We start from the raw sequence: 13,392 nt of genomic DNA, 5'->3' as shown, positions 1-13,392 counted from the left end.
AGAAATGTCTGTTTAGTTCTTTGGCCCATTTTTTGATTGGGTCATTTATTTTTCTGAAATTGAGCTGCAGGAGTTGCTTGTATATTTTTGAGATTAATCCTTTGTCTGTTTCTTCATTTGCTATTATTTTCTCCCAATCTGAGGGCTGTCTTTTCACCTTGCTTATAGTTTCCTTTGTTGTGCAAAAGCCTTTAAGTTTCATTAGGTCCCATTTGTTTATTTTTGCTTTTATTTCCAATATTCTGGGAGGTGGGTCATAGAGGATCCTGCTGTGATTTATGTCAGAGAGTGTTTTGCTTGTTCTCATCTAGGAGTTTTATAGTTTGTGGTCTTACATTTAGATCTTTAATCCATTTTGAGTTTCTTTTTGTGTATGGTGTTAGAAAGTGTTCTGGTTTCATTCTTTTACAAGTGGTTGACCAGTTTTCCCAGCACCACTTGTTAAAGAGGTTGTTTTTTTCCATTGTATATCCTTGTCTCCTTTGTCGAAGACAAGGTGTCTATACGTTCGTGAATTTATCTCTGGACTTTCTATTCTGTTCCATTGATCTATATTTGTCTTTGTGCCAGTACCATACTGTGTTGATGACTGTGGCTTTGTAGTAGAGTCTGAAGTCAGGCATTTTGATTCCTCCAGTTCCACTATTCTTTCTTAAGATTATTTTGGCTGTTCGAGGTTTTTTGTATTTCCATACAAATTGTGAAATCATTTGTTCTAGTTCTGTGAAAAATACCGTTGGTACCTTGATAGGGATTGCATTGAATCTATAGATTGCTTTGGGTAGTATAGCCATTTTGACAATATTGATTCTTTCAATCCATGAACACGGTATATTTCTCCATCTGTCTGTGTCCTCTTTGATTTCTTTCTTCAGTGCTTTATAGTTTTCTACATATGGATCTTTTGTTTCTTTAGGTAGATATACTCCTAAATATTTTATTCTTTTTGTTGCAATGGTGAATGTTATTGTTTCCTTAATTTCTTTTTCTGTTTTCTCATTGTTAGTGTATAGGAATGCAAGGGATTTCTGTGTGTTAATTTTATATCCTGTAAATTTACTATATTCATTGATTAGCTCTAGTAGTTTTCTGGTAGAGTCTTTAGGGTTTTCTATGTAGAGAATCATGTCATCTGCAAACAGTGAAAGTTTCATTTCTTCTTTTCCTATCTGGATTCCTTTTACTTCTTTTTGTGCTCAGATTGCTGTGGCCAAAACTTCCAATACTATGTTGAATAGTAGTGGTGAGACACTCCAGTATTCTTGCCTGGAGAATCTCCATGGACAGAGGAGCCTGGTGGGCTATAGTCCATGGGGTCAGGAAGAGTCAGACAAGACTGAATGACTTTCACTTTCACATGGATATCACTTCTGCCTGGAATCTAAAATGTGACATGGAGGAACTTATTTACAAAGCAGAAACAGACTCGCAATGTGGAGAACACACTTGTGGTTGACAAATGGGAGGGCATTGTGGAAAAGAAGTATTGGGATGTTTGCTGTTGAAAAGAGAAAGTGAAAGAAAAGGTTAGTTGCTCAGTCGTGTCCGACTATCTGCGACCCCATGGACCATAGCCCTACAGACTCATCTGTCCATTGGTTTCTCCAGGAAAAAATACTGGCATGAGTATCCATTCCCTTCTATAGAGAATCTTACCAAGAAAGGGATCAAGCCTTGGTCCCCTGAATTGCAAGCAGACTCCTTACTGTCTGAGAAGTTTGGGGTTAGTAGATGCAAACTCTTACGTACAGGATGGATAGAGAAGAAGATCCAACTGCATAGCACAGGGGACTATACGAAACACTCGGTAAAAACCCAAATGGGAAATGGGTCAGAAAAAGAATAGATACTAGTTTTTGTGTGTATAATCACTTGGCTGTACACCTGAAATTCATGCAACATTGATAATCAACTATACTATAGTATTTAAAAAGGTAAAAAGGTTTATTATTGAGGACCCAGAGGACAGAAGTTGCACTATTACAGTTTCCTGGTCCAATTACAGAGCCTGAAATTCATGTTTAGATGAAACACCACCATTTACATGCGTTCTGAAATCACCACGCCTAGAATCGATCCCCAGTGGGAAATCTCCAAGTATTGGACATCCTGGGGACAATTCCACAGGGAACCTGCCATCACAGAGATGTGCATGTTGAGGTCCACCTGAAATTGGACGTTGGATCAGCTACCAGCTCCCTGTACCTTGGACAGCCTATTGCCTGAGGCTCACCCCTGTCAGCTGTCACACTGCCGAATTTACTAAACCTTTTGTTCTGTATTCTTCACCTACAGAAAGAGTAACTGAGACCGGACACATACTCATCTCAATGGAATCAAGATTAACAACTCGAAGACGACTCCCCTGGTTCCTGATTAACATGATCGTGCTCTCTTCACACTCACACTCCCTCTCCTGTCTCATCTCTCCTGGTCACTAAATCATGTCCTGGTTGGTGTTACTTCATTTCTGAAGGTTTAAATAAATCGATTAAATGTTTGCCCTGCACACGCATGTCTGTGCAAAAGTCACCTCATTTAAAACACACAAATGTCCACAATAAGTAAACAGGAAACTGTGCCTTTCATCGGACAGGTGTTCATCAGTGACAATCCTTATGACAATTTGGTAGACATGCCCTCAGGTGTCCAGGGAAGAGGGAGAAAATAGACCAAATCATCATGGGACAGGGTTATGGAACCTCTTACGGAAGAGGCTTCACTGGTGGCTCAAACTTTAAAAACATTGCCGGCAATACAGACGGCCCAGGTTCTATCCTTGGGTCAGGAAGCTCCTCTGGATGAGGAAAAGTGCAACGACTCCAGTATTTCCTGAAGAATGCCAATGACAGAAGAACCTGGTTGGCTACAATCCATAGGATCGTAAAGAGTTGGACACGCCTGAGCAACTAACACTTTCACTTTCAGTCTCTTGTACAGAAGGGGGAGTCTGACTAAGGAAAAGTCCCTAAAAAGCATTTTCTTCATTCCTGAGAAAGGAATGTATGTTCCACTCACTAAGGCCTATGCGCGGAAAACGCAGGATGACATTCCCATAAAGGAGGGGTAATGTGTAGTCTGACCTTCCCAGGACTTCCGCAGTTGAGCTGAAGCATTCATATTTATGAACAAGTGAGACAGAAGGAATCAAAGATGGGGCAGCAGCTGACACTTGAGAGCCAAATAAGGCAGCGGTTACTGAACCATAGTCACTGGACCTAAAGATGGTCTTCCAGCCTCTTATGGTTCAAACTGCAGTGGACGCGAGCATTCCCAAGGACTGTGCATTCCCTGATAATGGGCAGAGCATGCTGATCAGCACCCCTGGAGTGCTCAGGGTGTTTTGATTCCAAAGGTCTAGCAAACACTCAAGATACAGAGATAGTTATAGGGCTTCCCTGGTGGTCCAGGGAAGATAGATGCGGAAACATCTATCTGACTATGCTGACTTTATTTTGGGGGGTTCCAAAATCACTGCAGATGGTGATTGCAGCCATGAAATTAAGACACTTATTCCTTAGAAGGAAAGTTATGACCAACTTAGACAGCATATGAAAAAGCAGAGACATTACTTTTCCAAGAAAATTCCATCAAGTCAAGGCTATGGTTTTCCCAGTGGTCATATATGGATGTGAGAGTTGGACTGAAAGAAAGCTGAGCACAGAAGAATTGATGCTTTTGAACTGTGGTGTTGGAGAAGACTTTCAAAAGTCCTTTGGACTGCAGGGAGATTCAACCAGTCCATCCTAAAGGAGATCAGTCCTGGGTGTTCATTGGAAGGACTGATGTTGAAGCTGAAGCTCCAATACTTTGGCCACCTGATGCAAAGAGCTGAGTCATTTGAACAGACCCTGATGTTGTGAAAGATTGAGGGCAGGAGAAGGAGGGGACAACAGAGGATGAGATGGTTGGATGGCATCACCAATGCAATGGGCATGAGCTTGGGTGGATTCCGGGAGCTGGTGATGGACAGGGAGGCCTGGCGTGCTGCAGTCCATGGGATCACAAAGAGTCAGACACGACAGAGCGACTGAATTGAACTGAACTTGATTCCTTATGGAGCTGTTTCTCCACTCTTCCCTAGCAACATATTGGACACCTACTAACCTGGCAGGCTCATCTTCCAGTGTCATATCTTTTTGCCTTCTCATACTGTTCATGGGGTTCTCAAGGCCTGAATACTGAAGTGGTTTGCCATTCCCTCCTCCAGTGGACCATGTTTTGTCAGGTGCTGACTATCAGGGACATGCCCTTCAGCCACTCTACATAGCCAGCTGACATGCCTGGTACCCTGGATGTTCCACTGCAGTTCTTCGTTGACCTTGGAAAGCTTCACGGGCCACTGAGTGTTGATCAACGTGCTGCCCGGGGGCTGGGGAAAAGGCCCTGCTGGTGTCACTAGGAACGGGGTGTGAGGAAGGCTGGAACCACAGTTTTGGGATGCCCTGGAGTGGAGAGCTCGCTGGCCTCACTGTCGCCGCTAGCCACCCTGAGACTGATTTGTCACCCAAGAGTGGAGGGCTCCCGTCATCATTTGTTTGATTAGAGCAACGTTTGTTTACCTGAGAACTGGTTCAGTTGGAACTGGTTCATTAGGGAACTAGTTCCGGTGGACGTGGGTAGCCTGGTTGGAATTAGTTCATGTTGTGTAGGGTAAATTTATTTACATAATTTGTGAAGTGGTTTGAAAAACCATTCCAGGATTCTTGGCTGGAGGATCCCATGGACAGGAGAGATGGGTGGACTACAGACCATGGGGTCACAGAGACTGGGACATGACTGAGTAACTAACACTTCACTTTATTAGAAGGGCCTCCTTAGTGGCTTAGACAGTAAAGAATCTGTGTGCATAGCAGAAGACCCAGGTTCAATCCCTAGTTTGGGAAGATCTCCTGTAGAAGGGAATGGCAAGCCACTCCAGTGTTCTTTCCTGGAGTATCCCAAGGATTGGGGAGCCTGGTGGGCTGCAGTCCACAGGGTCACAAAGAGTCAGACTCAACTGCCTGACACAACAAATGCTCCTCTGTGCATTGATGCTGGAATTTTCTTGTGTCTTATTTGTTGGAGTTTGCCTACATTCCTTTGGTCTTGGTGTTATCAAACTTATATAAATGGGAGACATTAAATTTATCCCAAAGGAAAGTTTATTGGTACATACATAACATCGGTTAAGACCAAAAGTGCAATGATCCCTGAATGACACCCTTTTTTCAGAATCTGGCAGTTTGAAGCACTTTACAAAAGAGAGTAACACTCTGGTCATAATGTATGAGGCCCAGGGACTCCATCATACTCCCATGGAATCAAGCAGTCTGATTTTAATTTCCCTAGAGGAACCCCAGGTAACTTTGACAGTGGGGAGCTTCAGCTCCAGTTTGGGGAGCACCCCCTGTGAAGGAAAACTCCAACCTTTTGGACAAAGTTCCAAGGTCTTTAAGGGGCTGGGAAATCATGTTACTGCTACTTTCCAGCTGCCTAGGCTTTGGTTTTTTCTGGCTACTTTGGTAATGGGCAGGCCTCTGGTACTAACTGCTGGAGCTGAAATGAGAAGTGTTTCTTCCAACGTCCCCCTGCCCACACTCTTGCATTTCTCTCTCCTTGAATCCTTGAACAGGCTGTGACTATGGAAGTAATTGAGGAAATCTGGCCAGGGTTACTCTCTCGTGTGTTCCAAGCCACATAGGGCACTGTATCCCAGTAGGAGCTGCCACCCAACAAGTGAGGGCTCTCATTTACGCTTCCTTCCTTGAGCCGAGAACCAGATCAACTAGACTCCTGTGGGCATGAGTCACGCAGGTAAAAGCTTAGGCCATCTGCAACTTGTAGCTTCCTGTGACCTCATAAGGAGCAAGGGAACAGGCCAGACTCTCAGTGTCCGCCCCCAGCAGAACAACCTCTGGGCAAATGAGGTAAATGTTGGCTCAGGAAAGCACTGAGCCCACTTAACCCCAGCTGCTCCCCTCGAGGCAGAAAGAGGCAGAACCCTCCGTCTTTCTCTACTGGTGCCTTCACCTCTTTCCCTGTCATTTCAGGCTGACTCACAGGAGCCAAGGTGTTGCCTCTGAGCCTTCCCAAGATTTCTCCTCTCGTAAGCTAGATGAGGAAAAATAATGCTTTCCAACATAGGTAAACGTGTATGTCAAGTCCTTAGTTTCACTGAGGTGGCCACCAAATTCTTTCCAAAAGAAAAACAAGCCTATCCTGTTTCACAACCGTAGACTTTATAACACCACAAGAGTGGCTCCAAAAATCATTTCACTCCAAAACCCTTCCCCTTTAATCTTGAGATGCTTGTGAACATGAAACAAAGGGGAAAACAAGTCATTCTAGGCAGAACATGCTTATATTTTTGAGATGAAAATGTCCTATTGGTCTTCTCAGCATCACTCATATGTGATGCCTTTTTTACATGTGAATTTTAGAGAGTGTAACCTAATTTAGAAGTTTGCTTGTCAAAGATAATTAGAAACTTCTTTTTCTGTAAATATCCAGCCATCTCGGCAAGAGAGCTTGACTTGTTCCACCTGTCAGAAACCCAATTTTAATCCAACCTCTTTTGAGAACTCACAGGTTTCAAAATGCCTTACCTGACTTAGGACTGAAACCCTGAAATAAGAATTCAGATCACTCTTTGTATGGATCTTTGTCTTTGGATAACAATGCCGTGGTTGGTTTATAAAAAAAAAATTCTATCTGATTGGTTTCAAAAGAATAAGTGCTTATAAATTTACAAACCCAACAATTCTAAATATGAGAGAAATTAAGGTAAATGAATTTCAGGTTCCCGTAAACTGGGAAATAGTATTAAATGAATATCTGGTATTAATATTTAAGTTTGTTGATCTAAGTAATATACACGCCTTAGGTCACCAACATAAAACATAATATTAAGCAGAATATTTTCATTGTGCCAAGATGGTGATTGCAGCCATGACATTAAAATATTTTTACTTTTTTGGAAGGAAAGTTTTGACCACTCTATACAGCATATTGAAAAGCAGAGACATTACTTTGTCAACAGAGGTCTGTCTGGTCAGTTCAGTTCAGTTCAGTCGCTCAGTCATGTCCGACTCTTTGCGACCCCATGAATTGCAGCACGCCAGGCCTCCCTGTCCATCACAAACACCCGGAGTTTACTCAAACTCAAGCCCATCGAGTCGGTGATGCCATCCAGCCATCTCATCCTCTGTCGTCCCCTTCTCCTCCTGCCCCCAATCCCTCCCAGCATCAGGGTCTTTTCCAATGAGTCAACTCGTCACATGAGGTGGCCAAAGTATTGGAGCTTCAGCTTCAGCATCATCCTTCCAGTGAGCACCCAGTACTGATCTCCTTTAGGATCGACTGGTTAGATCAAGGTTATGGTTTTCCTGTGGTCATGCATGGATGTGAGAGTTGGACTATAAAGAAAGCTAAGTGACAAAGAATTGATGCTTTTGAACTGTGGTGTTGGAAAAGACTCTTAATGGTCCCTTGGAATGCAAGGAGATCGTACCAGTCCATCCTAAATGAAATCAGCCCTGAATATTCATTGGAAGGACTGATGCTGAAGCTGAAACTCTGGTACTTTGGCCACTTGATGTGAAGAGCTGACTCATTTGAAAAGACCATAAAAAAACAAAAAAAAAAAAAATAAAATAAAATAAAGGAAGAAAAGACCCTGATGCTGGGAAAGATTGAGGGCAAGAGGAGAAGGGGACAAAGGGAATGAGATGATTGGATGGCATCACCGACTCAATGGACATGTGTTTAGGTGAACTACGGGTGTTGGTGATGGACAGGGAGGCCTGGCGTGCTGCGGATCATGGGTTCGCAAAAAGTCGGACACGACTGAGTAACTGAACTGAACTGAACTGAGTTTTAATATAAGCTAAATAAGATCTTATTATGTCTGTTATAAGGAAAGTAACTCAGAAAAAACCTCTGAGGAAAAAGTGCAAGTGAGATATGAGTTTTCAGTGAATTTTTGGAAATAAGTGTTAACGATCTCTTCAAATATTCTACATCTTGGAAGTTAAAACTGTGATAAATTATGTTAATCAATGAAACTTTTGTAGAAAATGACCCCAAGAAGTGTTCTGTACATGATCAATCAGTACTGACTGATTCTAAAACAACTTCAACTGAGTAAATGGATCTTTAAACTAAGCAGAGGCAAATGTAAATTTAACATTTCTCTCTTTTAAAAAACTCAAGTTTTCAAAAAATGCATTTTCCTTCAGATAAAGTGTTTTAACTTTTTTTTTTCCTTTCTAGCTGATCTGTTTTTACCTTTGAAATTTTGTATTGTCATTTTGGCTAAGTAAGTAACTATTTTTCACAGTGACCTAGGAATCTGCTGTGTTTTAAAACACTTCATTTTTTCTGAATGCTCTTTTAACTAAACTTCTGAAATCAAATTACCTCTAGCTGACTTTGGGATGCATGAAAGGGTCCCTAAAAGAACTGAGAGAAATCCCTTAATCTAGTTAGTTTCATGTGGTATGGTAAATCAGGTGGGAGGAGTTTCCAGATGAGAAATAGGTCTTAAGTTATATTCTAAATGATGCAGATATTCTAGAGATTATATGGGGTCCCTAAAACCATGATATGTCCTAGTCATATTTCTAGTTATTATCGAATGTGTTGTATGTCACTGTGGTAACCAGGTTCTGCGTGAATTGCATTGTAGTCGGGTTTAAACTTGCCTTCTTGAGTCTTTTGTCATTAAGGATAGGTACAGTTCCACTCTGATCCCTTTGTAAAAATGCCTCCTCTTCAAGAAGACTGATTTAAAAGAAAAATAAAAGCCTTTGAATAAATACAAGTTGCTGACTTTTAGACCATAATGCTCAACTGAGTAAAAATAAATAAAAAAATAATTCTAATGGGAAACCTGATGGCTTCATAAATCTGCTAACATAAAGAATTAGTTGCATAGGACTGAATAACTAGCAAATATGATTATAATTTTTATGGTTTCTATCCAAAAAAATGACTGGTTTAAACTTGTTTTCCAGGTGTAAGAGAATCCGACTCAAACTAATAATGTCTGCTAGTAACCTGGTTAGTTATGCCTTCTGTGAGTAAAGTTGAAACACGTATCTTTTACTCCCTACCTGCCCGATCCTGCCAGTAACATACACTTGTCTCAAAGATTAAGCCATACATAATTGTGCATGGCCAGTACAATGAAACTGCAGATAGCTCATTAAATCGGTTATTCCCCTCCCAGGGTCACTTGATAACTGCAATTCGATACAGGTCAGTTCAGTCACTCTGTCGTGTCTGACTCTTAGCGACCCCATGGGCCACAGCACGCCAGGCCTCCCTGTCCATCACCAACTCTCGGAGTTTACCCAAACTCATGTCCATTGAGTCAGTGATGCCATCCAACCATCTCATCCTCTGTCGTCCCCTTCTCCTCCTGCCTTCAATCTTTCCTAGCATCAGGATATTTTCAAATGAATCAGCTCTTTGCACCAGGTGGCAAAAATATTGGACTTTCACCTTAAACATCAGTCCTTCCTATGAACACTCAGGATTGATCTCCTTCAGGATGGACTGTTTGGATCTCCTTGCATTCCAAGGGACTCTCAAGAGTCTCGTCCAACACCACAGTTCCAAAACATCAATTCTTCCATGCTCGACTTTCTTTATAGTCCAACTCTCACATCCATACATAACATCTGGAGAAACCAGAGCTTTGACTAGATGGACCTTTGTTAGCAAAGTAACGTGTCTGCTTTTTCATCTGCTGTCTAGGTTGGTCATAACTTTCCTTCCCAGCAGTAAGCATCTTTTAATTTCATGGCTGCAGTCACCATCTGCAGTGATTTTGGAGCCCCCAAAAATAAAGTCAGCCACTGTTTATTTGACATGAAGTGATGGGACCATATGCCATGACCTTACTTTTCTAAATGTTGAGCTTCAAGCCAACTTTTTCACTCTCCTCTTTGACTATCATCAAGAGGCTCTAGAGGTCTTCTTCACTTTCCTCAAGAGGCTCTTTAGTTCTTCTTTGCTTTCTGCCATAAGGGAGGTGTCATCTGCATAGCTGAGGTTATTGTTATTCTCCAAGCAATCTTGATTTCAGCTTGTGCTTCATCCAGCCCAGCGTTTCTTAAGATGTACTCTGGATATAAATTGAATAAGCAGGGTGACAATACACAGCCGTGACATACTCCTTTTCCTGTTTGGAACCAGTCTCTTTTTCCCTGTCCAGTTCTAACTGTTGCTTCCTGACCTGCACACAAATTTCTCAAGAAGCAGGTCAGGTGGTCTGGTATGCCCATCTCTTTCAGCCACTGCTCACCACTCCAGCACCACAGAAACTGGATTACAAGTAGTTATAGTAATCATTGTTTACATTTTTTTTGTTTTGTTTTCAAATTGTGCTTTGTATCTCTGTGCTGAAATATGTCACTGTCAATGTCACTAGCTTCATGTTTTATATATGGTCTCATTTTAAGGACTGTTGCCTCTCGCAGTACCCAAAGGGTAATAAGGCCTCCAACAATACTTCCATGGCTAAACATCTTGAGAAAATCACATGTATAACATAAAATACTTGTAACATTGTGATTCTATGCATGGGATGAAGCAATAAGGGAAAATATCTCTTGGATTTTAGTTAGCCAGAATCCACAGAGAATTCTTAATTACTGATGGGGCCTGATCCAAAATTTAAGACCTGGAGTGGCACATCAAAAATTTTTGCCTAAACTGGATGGAGCCTCCCAGTGCCGTGGGACAAGTGTTGATCATAAAATGTCTCCCAAATATTGGTCACATTCATGACCAAGAGGGGGAAGCCTGAAAATTTTACCCAACAATCACAGCCCTCCAACATGAACTGTTTAGATGAGACGAAGGAGAATATCTGCTATCTAGGATCCATCAGTCTACAGCCACTTCCTATGGTAAACCCTGAAGAAATGCTGAGAATATAGGATCCCATGCCCTCAGAGAGCTGAAGTATATACCAAGGAAGTCATTTTAATGAGCCCTGACTCTTGTGTCTTCCCATACATGGAAAAGTGCTTAATTCCTTGACTTGAGTTTTTGTCTCCTGGGTTTCAAGTGAAGAAATTTGAAGTTGACAGTAGGTATACAGTAGACACTTTCCAAAGAGGAAAACAAGAAGCAAAAGGTCAACATGTGAAACAGTGCCGCCAATGGTGAACTCTCCCACAACAATCCTTCTCATGAAGCAGAATGGTCACTGCCTTCTTTTTCCACAAGACTGTGGAATGGACTTTGACAGTGGGGAACTGTAGTGAGGAACCACAGCTGACTCCATGTTGCAACTGTTTCTTTGACTTGCTTTTTTTCCATTGTTATTATAATCATACATACATTATGGCCTGCCTCAGAAGACCATACCTTTCAGCCTGACTGTTAAAGTGCCTTTTCTCAGCTCACAGGGAGATAAACTGACCCTGTCCAGCTATGAAAAGAAGAAATTAACACAGACATTCCAAAAGCTGGCCCATCCTGAGATGTTCTGCAAGACTGAAGACCATTTTTACTTTACTTCCTCACTGTCTCTAGCTCTCTATGCTGCCTTTTCACTTTAGTTTGTCATAACTTCTCTCCCTCTGGCTCTGTAAAAGAACGTGGCCTCCAAACCCTGACAAGATGGTTACTTTGAGACATTAGTCTACCATCTTCTCAACCAACTGAACAAAAATGTCGTATTCATTGTCTCCCTGCCTGCCTCCTTTTTCAGATTCACTGGTCTGTCAGTAGCACAACTAGAGAGTCTATGTGCCATAACTAAAGATCCCAGCTATGATGAAACAGATTTTGTGTGTGGAAACTAAGACCTAGTGCAGACAAATACATAAATTCATTAATAAATAAATATAAAATACATTTTTGTCATAAAAGCTATATAGACAATTATTTTCTTTAAAATAGTGGGCTTGTGTTTTATTGTCTCAAGTTTAGACTCTAACTGCATTGCAACCTTGGTCATGAATCATTGAGGGAAACTGAAATTTTGAGTGGCCAAGATCAATAGCCTCCTTGCACTGTTTAGTTAGGAGTTGCACAATCTAAAATGTAAAAGCAGTGGTTTCAGAGGAAAACAGACAAGTAAAACAAAATTAATAACCTGTTGCTAGAGACTTCCCAGTTACAAAAACCTGAATAAATTTGAGGAGAAAACAGGAAGATGTACCAAGCAGGGTTTAGCGCTATTTAGAGGGAGTTACAGCAGTAATGCTTTTGTAAGATGGTTCTGCTGTTATCTATTACTCTGTTGCCTACATTTTGAGCAATATTAACAAGAGTAGGGATTAAAGGGCATATGAGTCCTTTCAGTACAAAGAAATAGGACTTTTTTTTTAAATCAGTTACCCTAAGGATGAAAACTTTTTTCTTTTCTCTTCTATCTTTCAATTGGTGGAGAATGCTTTGCAATGTTTTCTTGGCCTCTGCCATACAACAATGCAAATCAGCCATAATTATTCATTAATCGCTTCCTTTTTGAGCCCCCTCCCCTCACCCCATCTCACCCCTCCAGGTCATCACAAAGCGCCTCTCTGGGCTCCCTGTGTTTCACCGACTTCTCACCAGCTACATATTATTTGCAGGGGAGGAACAGAGATGCAGATATAGAGAACAGACTTGTGAGCACAGTGAGGGAAGAAGAGTGCTAAGATGAATGGGAGCCAACTTGATTATTACAACTGTTGCAATCATCTCTCAGAGGAACTAGTGTCTAATCTCCCCTTGATTGGCAGTTAGAAAGATCTTCCTCAGATGGGATGGTCCTAGGATATGCTTCCTGGGGACACATGTTGGGAAGAGTCCAAAAGGAAAACCTGGGAATACTTTAGGTACAAAAGGAGGGGTGGAAGGGTGATGATGGGATAATAGGGGCTGTTAGCTCTGATGACATGAGTACTGAAATTATCTGAATCAGGGACTTCTCTGGTGGTCCAGTGGTAGGATTTTGCCTTTCCCCTGCACAGGGCCCGTAAGTGTTTCATCCCCCTTGGAGAACTAAGAACCTGCATGCTGCATGGTGCAGCCAAGATAAAGAAACAGTCAAAAATAGAAAATTAGTATATGGATCAAAGACCAAAGACAGGAAACTGTTTCAGGATATTCGGAGACATGAAAACCTTCTATCACGCAGACTTTCCAGCTGAAAATATGACAGGATAATATATAGAGGAATGTATGGACAAAAGAGAAATAATGATAGCTCAGCTGAAAGTAAAGAGAATAAAAGGGGGGAAGAAAACATAGATACTATTGTCAGTCCACGTAAACATGAAGGGAAGTGATTCTCTGAAGATGTGAGCTGAAGACACCCTTGAGATGAGAAGCTCTCCTCCAAGGTCTGACCTCAATGCAAATGAAGAATTCAGAGCTCTGATCTGTCCCAAGAGCAGGCAGCACTGG

This window comes from Cervus canadensis, chromosome X, assembly GCF_019320065.1.
Source record: "Cervus canadensis isolate Bull #8, Minnesota chromosome X, ASM1932006v1, whole genome shotgun sequence".
Lineage (NCBI taxonomy): Eukaryota > Metazoa > Chordata > Mammalia > Artiodactyla > Cervidae > Cervus > Cervus canadensis.
The sequence above is the reverse complement of the archived record's forward strand: the minus strand, read 5'-3'. Positions refer to the sequence as shown.